General features: G+C 44.2%; 1 protein-coding gene across 7 annotated transcripts in view; it reads right to left on the bottom strand.

The window, feature by feature from the left end:
- The window catches only part of KIAA2012 (KIAA2012 ortholog), a 133,166-nt gene that overhangs the window by 57,097 nt on the left and 61,832 nt on the right, over nucleotides 1–14,237 (bottom strand). The window lies entirely within an intron of this gene.

The following is a 14,237-nucleotide window of genomic DNA, read 5'->3' as shown; positions in this document are numbered from 1 at the left end:
TCCCAACGGCTCTGTAAGGCATGTATTGCTAGTTCCATTTTGCAGATGAGGAACTGGAGGCTCTTGGAGGTTAAGTAACTTGCCCAAAGTCACACAGCAGGTAAATACAGAGCCGAAATCATGGACTGCCCTGAATTCCTTTTTTTTTCAAACTCGTTTTTTTGATGAGATTTTTTTTGCTACTTCTACAGCTTCCATAAACAATTATTAAATCTGCCTTTCAGCAAACACAGTTATATAAAAACTTCAGTTTATCTCCAAATTTAAAATGTATTTGATGTGTTAGAAAGAGTGATTTGAACAAATCTAGCAGAGAGGGAAGGAAGAATGGGCTGGTGGAGGTGTCCGGGGGCTTTTCTGATCTCCTGTGGCTACAACATGCAAATGCTGTCACCCCACAGAGCATGACAAAGTATAGCCTGAACTTGCTTGCCAGCCCATGCTCTGTGCTGCAACCTAGGTGCTTTTCCCGGGTGCAAACTGGACCATATCATTCTTCTGCTTAAGACCTTCAAAGGCCTTCCCTTCAGGATGCAGGCCAACCCACTTAAAAGGTTTACATGACTCTTCTTGCCTGGCCCTGGACTATCTTTCCTATCTCATTCAGTCATTCAACAAATACTTATTGTGTGCTTGTTCTATGCCCAGGAGAAAGCATAGGGCAGTGTAAGAAGCAGACAGAGGCTTCACTCTCAGGAAAACTGCACATACATTCCACTGAGAGAAATGAGATAACAAGAAAATAGGTGGAACATCAGTTACATCTGAAGGTTACTTGTGATATGGAGAAAAATAAAGCAGAGAGGGGAGTGAGGCGCAGCTGGGCAAGGTGACGGAGGTTGCAATTTTAAGTAGTCAAGGACTGCCCCCCCCCACCAACCCCCATAACCCCTAAAGAAAGCAGTGTTTGAGCAAAACTCTGAAGGAGGTGAGGGGAATTTTGGTGGGGCTCTCTATAGGAAGCTTTGACCTCACTGTGGGAAAAGCAAGTTCAGAGGGCTGCCATTAGCTCTGACCTTTCAGTTCTGGGAGCAAGGCTGCCCACATGCCCCCCATCTCTGGGGAACACACCCCTCCCTTTTAACTCCTCCCCATCCTTTGGGTCTGGCTCATCTGTGCCTCCCGTGACATCTTAAAGAACACAGCTCTTCCCACCACTGCCCAGAGAGATGCTCATGCATGTGCAGCCACCTTTTCCTCCCCGCCAGACTGACTGTAAGCTCCACGAGGGCCGGAAACCATGGCTGTCCTGTTCCCAGGTGTCTGCTGTGCCCTGCACAGGGTCAGGAAATGAATACACACTTGCTACATACTGGCCAAACAAAACAAATATATTAGCACGTATATGTGGAATCTAGAAAAATAGTACAGAAGAACATTTTTGCAAAGCAGAAAGAGAGACACAGACAAAGAGAACGACCGTATAGACACCAAGGGAGGAGAGAGAGTGGTGAGATAAATTGGGATATTAAGATTTATATATATATATTCACATATACACTATATATAAAATACATACATAGGGCTTCTCTTGTGGCTCAGCTGGTAAAGAATCCGCCTGCAATGTGGGAGACCTGGGTTTGATCCCTGGATTGGGAAGATCCCCTGGAGAAGGGAAAAGCTACCCACTCCAGTATTCTGGCCTGGAGAATTCCATGGACTGTGTACATGGGGTTGCAAAGAGTCGGACATGACTGAGCGACTTTCACTTTACTTCATGTATAAAATAGGTAACTAATGAGAACCTACCACAGAAAAAGAAGGTACAATCTGTAGGACATAAATTAACCTTAAAATGCATTCCAATAAACATTAGGTGCACACAAATATGGTTTGATTCCACTCATACGAGGTACCTAGAATAGACAAATTCATTGAGTCAGAAAGTACATTGGTAGATGCCAGGGGCTGGGGAGTAGAGGCGTGGGGTGGGGGATAGGGAGTTAGTGTTTAATGGCTCAGAGTTTCAGTTTGGGAGAGGTGAAAAATTTGGGAGATGGATGATGGTGAGACCTCCACAACAATGTGAAAGTTCTTAGTGCCACTGAACTGTACAATTAAATACAGTTAAAATAAGTATATTTTATATTATATGACTTTTACCACCATAAAAAAGCATGGGAAAAAAAAAAAGTAAGGATAACATTGTGCACAAGCTACATGTTATGGCCCAACTTGCTTGGGGAGGGCAAGAGAGACATCCAGGAAGCATGTGCTGACCTCGAGGACTGTCCTCTGTGTAGCACTGGCTTCCTCATTCCCAGAGGAAAGTGACGTGTTATTTTTCAGGGCTGATTTCCTGGGGTCACATACATTAGTGTGCTATGAGATCACCCTGGGCGTGGATTTGATCATTTCCATATTTTCTAAGAGACTAACTCTCGGAAGGCTGTCTCTGGGCATAGCTCTCCCTCCCATCACATTTGTATTACTTTTAAGTGTTAATGATGAATTAACAGTCAGTGAACCCCCATAAGCAGCCATCATTCCGATGAACATCCACACCCTTTTCCTTTGTTTTGAAATGGGGCTAGAGATAAAGATTTTTTTGGACAAATATATACGCTTCGTGTGTGTGTGCGTGTCATTTCAGTTATATATCTGATTAGCTTCTCCAAGTGAGACCTCCCCTCCCCGTTTCTAGATCAAATGAAAGCATTTGGTACAAACAAGAATCAAACAAAGCATTTGAAGCTTTCTAGCTTCCAAAACCATACATGAGTCACTGGGTGGAATAACAGAAATCAGACAACACTGATTTTGAGGGAAGTTTCTTCATGATCTTCAAGAGATTTTGTGTTAGGTTGGAGGACAAAAGACACAGCCAAGACTCGATCCAATGGCTGGAACTATTTTAACTCCTTATGCGGTGCTCAGATTAAAGAGCAGGGAGCTGAGAGACTTTGAGAAGTGTCTCCAAATCACTTAGCTTATAAATCATTTGATAAAACAAGTTTCTTGACTGTATGGCTCATCTCCCTAAGGTTCAGGGGCCATCAATTCTAGCTTGATGGAATGTTTCCAGTGAGACTCTGCAGTCACTGGAATGTGCAGTACTGGTTTTTAAAATTTATTTGTTTTTTGGCTGCACGGGGCCTCAGCTGCTGCACGCAGGCCTTCTCTAGTTTCGGAGAGCGGGGGCTCCTCTCCAGCTGGGGTGTGAGGGCTTCTCTTGCTGTGGAGCACAGGCTCTAGGTGCGTGGGCCTCAGGAATTGTGGCACACGGGCTTAGTTGCTTCACGGCATGTGGAATCTTCCTGGACCAGAGATCAAACCTGTGTTCTTTACTTTGGAAGATGACTCTTATCCACTGTGCCACCAGGGAAGTCCACGCAGTACTGTTTTTGCTTATTACGTTCAGGTATTCTAACAAATACATGATAGAGAAAGGGCGTTTGGGAGATGAGAGGAAAGAAGATTAAATACATAAATAGGATTCTGGAAAGTAGTGATAAGAGGAAAAGGAAAGCTATACATTGGGGTGGTTTTTCATTTCACTTTATTCATTTGCTATTTTTCAGTTGCTAAATCATGTCTGATGCTTTGTGACCCCATGGACTGCAGCACAACAGGCTTTGCTTCCCTGTCCTTCACCGTCTCCCAGAGCTTGCTCAAACTCATATCAAGTGAGTCAGTGATGCCATCCAACCATTTCATCCTCTGTTGCCAACTTCTCCTCTTCCTGCCCTCAATCTTTCCCAGCATCAGGGTCTTTTCCAATGGGTTGGCTCTTTGCATCAGATGGCCAATGTATTGGAACTTCAGCTTCAGCATCAGTCCTTCCAATAAATATTCAGGGTTGATTTCCTTTAGGATTGATTGGTTTGATCTCCTTGCTGTCCAAGGGACTCTAGAGAGTCTTCTCTAGTACCACAGTTTGAAAGCTTTATTCATTTAACTGTTATTTATTGAGTGATACTGTGTGTGCCAGAAAAACACATAAACAAGCAGAGTGATTTTAGATGGTGATAAATCTATGAAGACAATGAAATGGTGATAGGATGGAGGTTGGTGGGGGAGGAGTGGGGTTTTCCTCTGGGTGAGCAGGGATGACCTTTCTGGGGAAATGACATTTGAGCAGAGAGCTGGGTGACAGGAAGAAGCCAGTCCTGGAAGGATCTATCTTTGGCAGTCAGCATAGCCTGTATCTGATTATTCAGAAGGGTTCTTTGGAAAGGAGAGTTCCTGATATCCAGGCCTGTTTGGCCCAGCCTTCTGACTCCATCCGGACCCTGTGAGGCACCGCTCTGTTTTCTGGGTGGTAGAGTCACACGCTAGGCTCTTAAAGATCACAGAATAAATAGTCACAGGGAATCAAGGTCTCAGGGAGTAGAGGGGAGGAGAAAACACAAATTGAGAGAAGGAAAACAGGGTAAGCAGAAGAAAGCAGAGGTGCCTGAAGCTTTTTTTTTTTTTTTTAATGTGTCTGCTTCAGTGAGAATGATTACAAAACTGAGGCAAGGGTGAAATGTTTAGCAGAAAATCAAAACCCATTCCTTCACCTGTATTGTACTGTAAATACTTAATATTATTATGTTCTGCTGAAAACCCCAGGAAGCCTTTCTCTTCAGGAAATGAAATAATAAAGATTAATGAGCTAATTTGGTAAAGCTGATTTGAATTGCACAGAAGCCATTGTGTGAAGTGCTTGGCATTTAAGAATTTATCTGACATTTAAAAGGAGATGACTGTTAATGAATTCAAGAGCTAATCTTATGCTCTGACAGACTGAGCCATAGAAAATCCAGGATTATTATCATGCTGTAAACATAATGGGAGTCACTGGAAAGCCAGAACAAAAGACAGCTATTGGCTGTGTACAAATATCCATTTGCACACACATATAAAGTAGGAAAACCAACAAAGGACGTCCATCAAATAAAACAAATATCATTTCCTTTCTTACTCTGGGATTATAATATCTGAGCCACAAACTCAAGGTGAAACCCTCTCTTAGATAATTTCCTTCCTCCTTTCAAGTTGTTTTTCGAGGGTTCACTACCATGGGCTGCAGCCACAGGAACGTCTTATGTTAAGAAGGGAAGGAGATTCTAACACAGCCAGCTAGACTGTCCCGCCCTCTATAGGTCCCACAGAGCCACACAGATTCGGGTCTGTTGGGGGCGTCTCTTCACTTCTCCCACTCCTACCTAACTGGGGTCCCCCATCTCTGTAGCTGCAGCTTCGTGGCTCCAAGAGGAGCTATTGTCCCTCATTAAGGAGGCTGCAACACTCTGGCTGTCTCACCGCCTCCCACGCAGTTCACAACTTCAGTTCTGCCTGAGAGCAAGCTGCCAAGAGTCTCTGGGAACCTGTGGGCCAGCTGGGCTGGAGAAGGAAAACAGAAGGAAGGAGGGCCTTTGTAGGCAAGATCTGAAATATGCTACACACCCCAGCATTATCTTAGTGCATGGAGAGCGGGGTCGGGAGGCCTTTGCTGAAACCCTCATGTGGTCTATCAAGTTGTCACATCAAACCTCTCTGCACACTGGGCGTTTGTCCCCCTCCTGTGAGCAAACAAAAGGAAAAGAGTCAGAGGCTCCTTTGGACCACCAGGCCCCCTCCTTGGCCGAGAATCTGTCCCTCCGCTTCCCTGGAAGGTGGGGGTGGGGGGTGGCTCTGAATCCCAGTGGGGATGGGTAAGTCACTGGGGATGGGGACCAAATCCTGGAAAAGGTCACTCCTGCCTGGAGTTATGAGCTGAAGGGCCTGGCGAGTTCCCCTGCATTTGGCCTTCTCAGGCTCTTTCTTGCCCTTGGCAGCCTGTGGAGCTATTATAAAAGCAGGCAGTAGGAATGGGGACACAGGTGGGGCTGAATGGGGCCCCCCATGGCTGGACTGCCTGGGGAGGGATCTGAGCCCTGTATACACTGTCAACTCAGGGTGACGCAGAGGGACCCAGCCGTGTAAGGCCAGCCACTCGGCCTCCCCAAGTCCCACTCTGAGACCTTGTCTGTCTAGGTTTCCCTGGCCTGGAGGATGGGGAGACCTTCGATCTTCAGGAGGCCAGAGGAAACACCAGGATCTCAATTCAACAACCCGGGCTGTGAGACATCCCTGGTAGTGGTCCAGTGGTTAAGACTCTGCATTTCCACTGCAGGAGGTGAGGGTTTGATTCCTGGTTGGGGAACAAAGAGCCCACATGGTGTGTGGCCAGACCCCTGCCCCCAAAGCCCCTGAACAACCCTGTCTGCCTGCACAGCCTCTTTCTGAGGAACACATGGGGCCCCAAATGGCAGCGTGGTTCCACCCACCACAAGTCTGCTCAGTGGTCCGCGTGCCCGTGACCTGTGGTCATCCTGCCCAGCTGGGCCACTTGACATCCTGGCCCTCTTTTTACATTCTCAAGGCAATTTGTGCTGGGGAAACGGGCCAAGTGGATGGTATTTTACTAGTTCTCCACAAGGAGGCATGGTGGAGGTACAGTTTTGTTGGAGGCCAGAGAAGAGCTTTCTTGTTCCCTGCCTGTCTTCATTCATTTTATCCTCACTCCTGTGGAAGGAGATTTTACATCTTCCTAAGCATTTACATACTGTTCATACTGTTAGTACAGTATGTAAAAGCAAAGGAGAAAAGGAAAGATATAAGCATCTGAATGCAGAGTTCCAAAGAATAGCAAGAAGAGATAAGAAAGCCTTCCTCAGTGATCAATGCAAAGAAATAGAGGAAAACAACAGAATGGGAAAGACTAGAGATCTCTTCAAGAAAATTAGAGATACCAAGGGAACATTTCATGCAAAGATGGGCTCGATAAAGGACAGAAATGGTATGGACCTAACAGAAGCAGAAGATATTAACAAGAGGTGGCAAGAATACACAGAAGAACTGTACAAAAAAGATCTTCAGGACCCAGATAATCACGATGGTGTGATCACTCACCTAGAGCCAGACATCCTGGAATGTGAAGTCAAGTGGGCCTTAGAAAGCATCACTACAAACAAAGCTAGTGGAGGTGATGGAATTCCAGTTGAGCTATTTCAAATCCTAAAAGAGAATGCTGTGAAAGTGTGGCACTCATTATGCCAGCAAATATGAAAAACTCAGCAGTGGCCACAGGAATGGAAAAGGTCAGTTTTCATTCCAATCCCAAACAAAGGCAATGCCAAAGAATGCTCAAACTACCGTACGATTGCACTCATCTCACATGCTAGTAAAGTAATGCTCAAAATTCTCCAAGCCAGGCTTCAGCAATACGTTCAAGCTGGTTTTAGAAAAGACAGAGGAACCAGAGATCAAATTGGCAACATCCGCTAGATTATGGTAAAAGCAAGAGAGTTCCAGAAAAACATCTATTTCTGCTGTATTGACTAGGCCAAAGCCTTTGACTGTGTGGATCACAATAAACTGTGGAAAATTCTGAAAGAGATGGGAATAACAGACCAGCTGACCTGCCTCTTGAGAAACCTGTATGCAGGCCAGGAGACAACAGTTAGAACTGGACATGGAACAACAGATTGGTTCCAAATAGGAAAAGGAGTACGTCAGGGCTGTATATTGTCACCCTGCTTATTTAACTTCTATGCAGAGTACATCATGAGAAATGCTGGGCTGGAAGAAGCAGAAGATGAATCAAGATTTCCGGGAGAAATATCAATCACCTCAGATATGCAGATGACACCACCCTTATGGCAGAAAGTGAAGAGGAACTAAAAAGCCTCTTGATGAAAGTGAAAGAGGAGAGTGAAAAAGTTGGCTTAAAGCTCAACATTCAGAAAACGAAGATCATGGCATCTGGTCCCATCACTTCATGGGAGATAGATGGGAAAACAGTGGAAACAGTGTCAGACTTTATTTTTGGGGGCTCCAAAATCACTGCAAATTGTGACTGCAGCCATGAAATTAAAAGACGCTTACTCCTTGGAAGAAAAGTTATGACCATAGCATAGCATGGTCATATATAGCATGATCAATATAGCATATTGAAAAGCAGAAACATTACTTTGCCAACAAGGTCCGCCTAGTCAAGGCTATAGTTTTTCCTGTGGTCATGTATGGATGTGAGAGTTGGACTGTGAAGAAAGCTGAGTGCCAAAGAATGCTTTTGAACTGTAGTGTTGGAGAAGACTCTTGAGAGTCCCTTGGACTGCAAGGAGATCCAACCAGTCCATTCTGAAGGAGATCAGCCCTGGGATTTCTTTGGAAGAAATGATGCTAAAGCTGAAACACTAGTACTTTGGCCACCTCATCTGAAAAATTGACTCATTGGAAAAGCCTCTGATGCTCGGAGGGATTGGGGGCAGGAGGAGAAGGGGATGACAGAGGATGAGATGGCTGGATGGCATCACTGACTCGATGGGTTTGAGTCTGGATGAACTCTGGAGTTGGTGATGGACAGGGAGGCTGCAATTCATGCGGTTGCAAAGAGTTGGACATGACTGAGCGACTGAACTGAACTGAAGCATTTATAGGGCTTCCCAGGTGGTACAGTGGTAAAAAAAAAAATCCACCTGCCCATGCAGGAAACACATGAGACTGCGGTTCGATCCTTGGGTTGGGAAGATCCCCTAGAGTAGGAAATGGCAACCTGCTCCAGTATTTTTGCCTGGAAAATTTCATGGACAGAGGAGCCTGGCAGGGTCCATGGGGTCTCGAAGAATTGGACACAACTGAGCACACGCATTTACAAATTAGCCTGAGAGCTGGTAAACAGCAGACCAGGAAGAGAATACAGCAATGTCTAGTTCAGTTTCTGGGAGAGACTGGTGGTGACTTTGGTCAACTCGTTAAGCTTTCTGTGCCTCAGATTCCCTACCTCAGTTCTCAAGGAGCTTTGGAATAATGAAACACAGGACCCTTGAATTCCAAGGCTTCAACTATCTGGAAGAAAATCTTATCCGGGAGTTCTAATTGATATTGTCCTCAGTTTAATTAAGTGCTTTGTTGACACAACAGAATCATTGTTTATCTGGCTTAGCAGGGGTTGGAGGAGAAAAAATTTAAGCCAAAATAGTGATCTCTTCTGCCCCAAGGGAGATGGAAACTAGCTTTTTCTGTGAGGGGATGTCTGGCCACATTCAGGCTGGAACTCTGCCTGTATTTGAGACATGACACATTCTATTTTAGACTTAGATGGGAAGATGGGAGGTGGTGGGTTGTGGGGCAGGCAATCTGAAGAAGTTCCGAGCTCCTTCTAACCCCAAACTTTAACCCCCGACTGTGTGCCTTCTGTCTTATGTTGACTGTGGTGTGTCTTTTCCAACCTGGCAGCTGGGAGACAGGGGATCTCACCTTGCAAACTGATTTCATTGTAAAAACTGAAACTTTCACTAAAAAAGAAATGTTACCTGTGGTGCTTTGATTCCCACGTGGATCCAATAAAAACTTATTTAACCCATAATTTAGCTGGGCTGAGGAGCTGAACTAGTCTAGTAATGCTGGTACAGCCCGGGGCTGGGAGAAGAGAAAGGCATCCTTCCTTTTCTTTCCTGCCCCCTTCCCCTCCACTGCCCTCCTGACCTCTGACCTCTCAATGTTTCTGGGCAGCCACCTTCTGAGGGATCTGGGGCCCTGCTGGATACAGGATCCCTCACCCCCCCTACAAAATCTCTGCTTCCCCTTCCCCCTGGCATTCTGCTGTGCTCCCTTAGGTGCAGGGGGGAGAACAAATAAATAGTAATCCACAGTGGGATAGGAGACACCCAAAGGGATGTGCAACAGCTGGGATTACATAAAGGAATGAAACAAAAAATTCCAGACAGCATGGAGGATACTTGCAGGGTTGGGGGTGTCTGGCCTTGGGGGTTGAAGGTGCGTGGAGTGGGTAAGCCATAGTTAGATTGACTCATAGTCCTTTAGGTTATTTCTGCCATTCAAACTTCTCTTTTTCCACACGTGAACACTTAGATTGCTTACAAGCTCCAAATTCAGCTGTATAGCAGTTTTCAAGCAGAGAACAAGGGCCTAGAGTAATAATTACTATTGTAATTTATCAGGATTGCCTAGTGACAACATTGTGCTAATCCTTTTCCATATGTTGTTTCATCTAATCCTTGCCATGACCCCATGAGGGAACTACCACTGTCCTTTAATTTTTTTTTTTTTTGCCACACTGTGCAGAATATGGAATCAGGGAGCAAACCCGTGCCCCCTGCATTGGAAACACAGTCTTAACCACCCGGTCATCAGGAAGATCTGTCATTTTCCTTTATAGATGAGGAAATCGAGCCTCAGAGAGGTTAAATAACCCCCCTGAAGTCACAGACAGTATAGAAGAAGCTGGGATCTAAAATCAGCTTTGTTGTTGTTGAGTCAATAAATTGTGTCCAACTCTTTGTGACTCCACGGACTTCAGCATGCCAGGCTTCCCTGTCCTTCCCCATCTCCCAGAGTTTGCTCAAACTCATGTCCATTGAGTCGGTGATGCCATCCAACCATCTCATCTTCTGTCGTCCCCTTCTCCTCCCACCTTCAATCTTTCCCAGCATCAGGGTCTTTTCCAATCTTCGAAACAGGTGGCCAGAGTATTGGAGCTTCAGCTTCAGTATTAGTCCCTCCAATGAGTATTCAGGCTTGATTTCCTTTAAGATTGACTGGTTGGATCTCCTTGCTGTCCAAGCATCAAAAGCAGCTTTTAGGGATTCCCAAACCAGTAGGCCTTTTGGCAACTGCAGGTTGCGTGTTAAATGGGGCCGTGTCTGGCATGACATCTGTTTCCTCATCTGTAAAATGGGGACAATAACTGCACCTATCTCATAGGGCTGTTGTAAGGATTAAGGGAGATAATCCTAAATCCTGCACATAGTAAACCTCAAAAACGCTGGCTGCTATGACCATTTCAAAAGACCCTCTTGATAACGGAGAGATAATTGTTGAAGGTTATGACAGGTACAGTTGTAGTTCAGTTCAGTTCAGTTCAGTCGCTCAGTCATGTCTGACTCTTTGCGACCCCATGAATCACAGCACACCAGGCCTCCCTCCCCAACTCCCGGAGTTCACTCAGACTCACGTCCATCGAGTCAGTTATGCCATCCAGCCATCTCATCCTCTGTCATCCCCTTCTCCTCCTGTCTCCAATCCCTCCCAGCATCAGAGTCTTTTCCAATGAGTCAGCTCTTCGCATGAGGTGGCCAAAGTACTGGAGTTTCAGCTTTAGCATCATTCCTTCCAAAGAAATCCCAGGGCTGATCTCCTTCAGAATGGACTGGTTGGATCTCCTTGCAGTCCAAGGGACTCTCAAGAGTCTTCTCCAACTCTACAGTTCAAAAGCATCAATTCTTTGGCACTCAGCTTTCTTCACAGTCCAACTCTCACATCCATACATGACCACTGGGAAATGGCAACCCACTCTAGTATTCTTGTCTGGAAAACTCCATGCACAGCAGAGCTGGGTGGGCTACAGTCCATGGGGTTGCAAAGAGCTGGATATGACTAAGCATGAATGAATGCAGGCATGATAGGTAAATGGAGGTTTGTTATACTGTTCTCTACTTTTCCCTGCATTTGAAATTTTCCATAATAAAAATAAAAAAGAAAATCAGACGCATATTGAGTCTGGTCAGGCTAGTAGCCAACATATCAATAAATACAGAATTACTGGAATAAATAATAGCTGCAGTGATAATTCAACAAACAAAAGCCTCAGTTTGGTAATTAAAAACAAATCCCTCTCAGTAAATTATCCTTACATTGTCAACAGAGTTTTTGGGCTGACAAAGTAATCCTGTGAGTAAGACTGAACTAGAAGATGAAGTTCGCTTAGATTTAAAAAAACAAAAAACACAAAACCCTTTGAATCAAGTTTCCTAACCAAAGCCATTTACAAAGCCAGGGAGAACGAAAGCAGGAAGAAAAAGAGAGGGGCTGGCTGGGGTGGGGAGGAAGAGCACGGAGCTCCGGAAATGCTGTGCCATGCCATCAGAAATGAGAAACAGAAGGTGAGCAGTAAAGTGTGCTTTTCTGGATGGGGAGATACAGATGGTTAATTCTCCCAGGCATTCCTGCTAGGTCCAATCTCACTTCTCAGCCTCAAAAAGACTCTAAGAAGTATGCCTAGTGACATCTCCAATGTGCACAGGACCAAAAGTTTTCAGAGCATGAAATGCCAAATCATGGCAACCAACAGCAGGAAGTATTCTGAGATGGTGTGAGTTATTAGAGAAATGGGAGCTGAACTTCCATATCATTTCCTTGGAAATAAAACAAGTGCAACCTGGGACTTCCCTGGTGGTCCAGTGGCTAAGACTCAGTGCCTCCAGTGGTAGGGGCCTGGGTTTGATCCCTGGTTGGGGAACTAGATCCCACACACTACAACTAAAAGAATTTGCATGCTGTCACTAAAGATCCTGCATGCCACAATGAAAGATGGAAGATCCTGAATGCTGCAACTAAGACCTGGTACAGCCAAAGCCAAATAAAATACATCAATAAGTATTAAAAACCCTGCAATCTCTGAATCCTATTTAGAGGCTTTTCCCATCTAGGACATGGACCTTAATGTCAGTAAGAGATTTATTTGTCAATTTTTCTTTTTTTGAGGTGGTAGCATATGCCAAGAACTGTCCTAAACATGTGAGATGCTATGGTGAGTAGAGCAGAATACAAAAATAAAAGTCTGTCTTTAAAGAGTAGTAGCTTGTTCTCTAAGACGACAGCTAAAAAGCTCAACAAAAGGCAGGCTATGGTTCAGAAGGACACTGAAACAAAAGGTTACCTTTGTACCCTTGCACAAAAACTTAGTGTGTCTACAGGTGTTCTTTTTTTCTCCTGAAAGAGGAAGGCTGAAAGGGGATATGAACACCATCTGTGAAACCACCAAGGAAGCAGATGGGGTAAACATAGGTTTATTCAACCTAAATCCTTTAGTGCACTAGAATTACAGGCTGCTCTTTGAAATCAGAAAGAGGTAAATTTAGGACACACAAGATCAAATATGAATTTATACTGTCGTACGTTCGTGAAATCCGAACTCAAGAATACAGTATAGGTGGAAATAGAAGTGGCTTTGTGAAATGGGAAAAAGAGACATAATTCTTGTTTAACAGGATTTTTAGGATACTACCAAAGTTCTAATCCCCACAAAGCAACACAACAAAACCCAAGATAAAGCAAGTGAGAAAGGATGTTTGCTCTCCCTAACAAAGGGAGAGAACAGACAATGTCAAAACTGGTGGGATGGTTTCTTTCTTATTTTAAACAGAGACACAGTGATTCTTGGAGAATCTAATAAAGTTTGAGCTTGTACTCTGATACTCTTTTACTGACAACCTTTCTGCCCTGACAACTCCATAAATCAGTGGGCTCAGGGCCTGTCTAGATCCCAGCTTAAAAAGATGGATCTGGATGATTAGAGTTTGATACTTTGAGATCCAGACCTTTCAGAAAAACAGGTGAATTTCGTTGCCTCCCCAAAGTCTAGGATCAGAGGGATAAAATGCTGACAAGAGCTTGAGATTCTTAAGAGGAGAATTTTGATGGTCCTATCTAATAATCTAATGAAAACCTAATTAATGTTAAATAACTACAACTAACAGTAGTTAATAATGGCACTACAGTGTTGACCCTTGTTTCACTTGCTGTATATTTGCTGTTTACTGTGACTCCTGATCATTTTAAGCTAGGCTTGAAAAAAACCAGCTCTGCTCATAGTCGCACCTTTCCTCCTTATAGCAAGAATTTTGAAAAAATAGAAAAGAAAGAGAAAAAAAAAACCAAGAAGATAAAATAAAAATTAAAAAACCCAACATATTCCTAATTTCAAACAAGTATGACTGTGCTCTTTTGCATGTGTTATTTGCAAGTCTTTATAGATATGGTAATTTTTAAAATATAGTTGCAGTCATAGTTGACATCACTTTGATTTCCACTTTTAAAATGAAATTGGTAGTTCTCAACGTGGAGTCGGGGCTGTGGTGTAATTTTCACCTTACATGGGGCCATTTGGCAAAGACTGGAGATACTGTCACTGATGATGGGTTGTCCTACTGACACCTAGTGGGTGGAGGCTAGTGGTGTTGCTCAACGTCCTACGATGCTCAGGAAAGTGCCCCACAACAAAGACTATCCGGCTCAAAGTGCTGAAGTTGAGAAACCCTGTGTTAAACCTTTTGTACTAAATCACATTTCTAGGATGAACAAGCATCATTTTTTTTAATGTCGAATTAAACCCCTTACAATTAATTGAATCGTTTCTCTGATTGTTTCCAGTTTTTCTCTAGGACATCCTCACTCGATTCCCTCCCCCCCCCCCCCACCAACCCCGCTGAATTATTTCCTTAGGATAAATCCCCAAAAGCCAGAAA

Source organism: Ovis aries, chromosome 2, assembly GCF_016772045.2.
Source record: "Ovis aries strain OAR_USU_Benz2616 breed Rambouillet chromosome 2, ARS-UI_Ramb_v3.0, whole genome shotgun sequence".
NCBI classification, from domain to species: Eukaryota; Metazoa; Chordata; class Mammalia; order Artiodactyla; family Bovidae; genus Ovis; species Ovis aries.
Note: the sequence above shows the minus strand (reverse complement) of the source record. Positions and strands in the feature narration are given on the sequence as shown.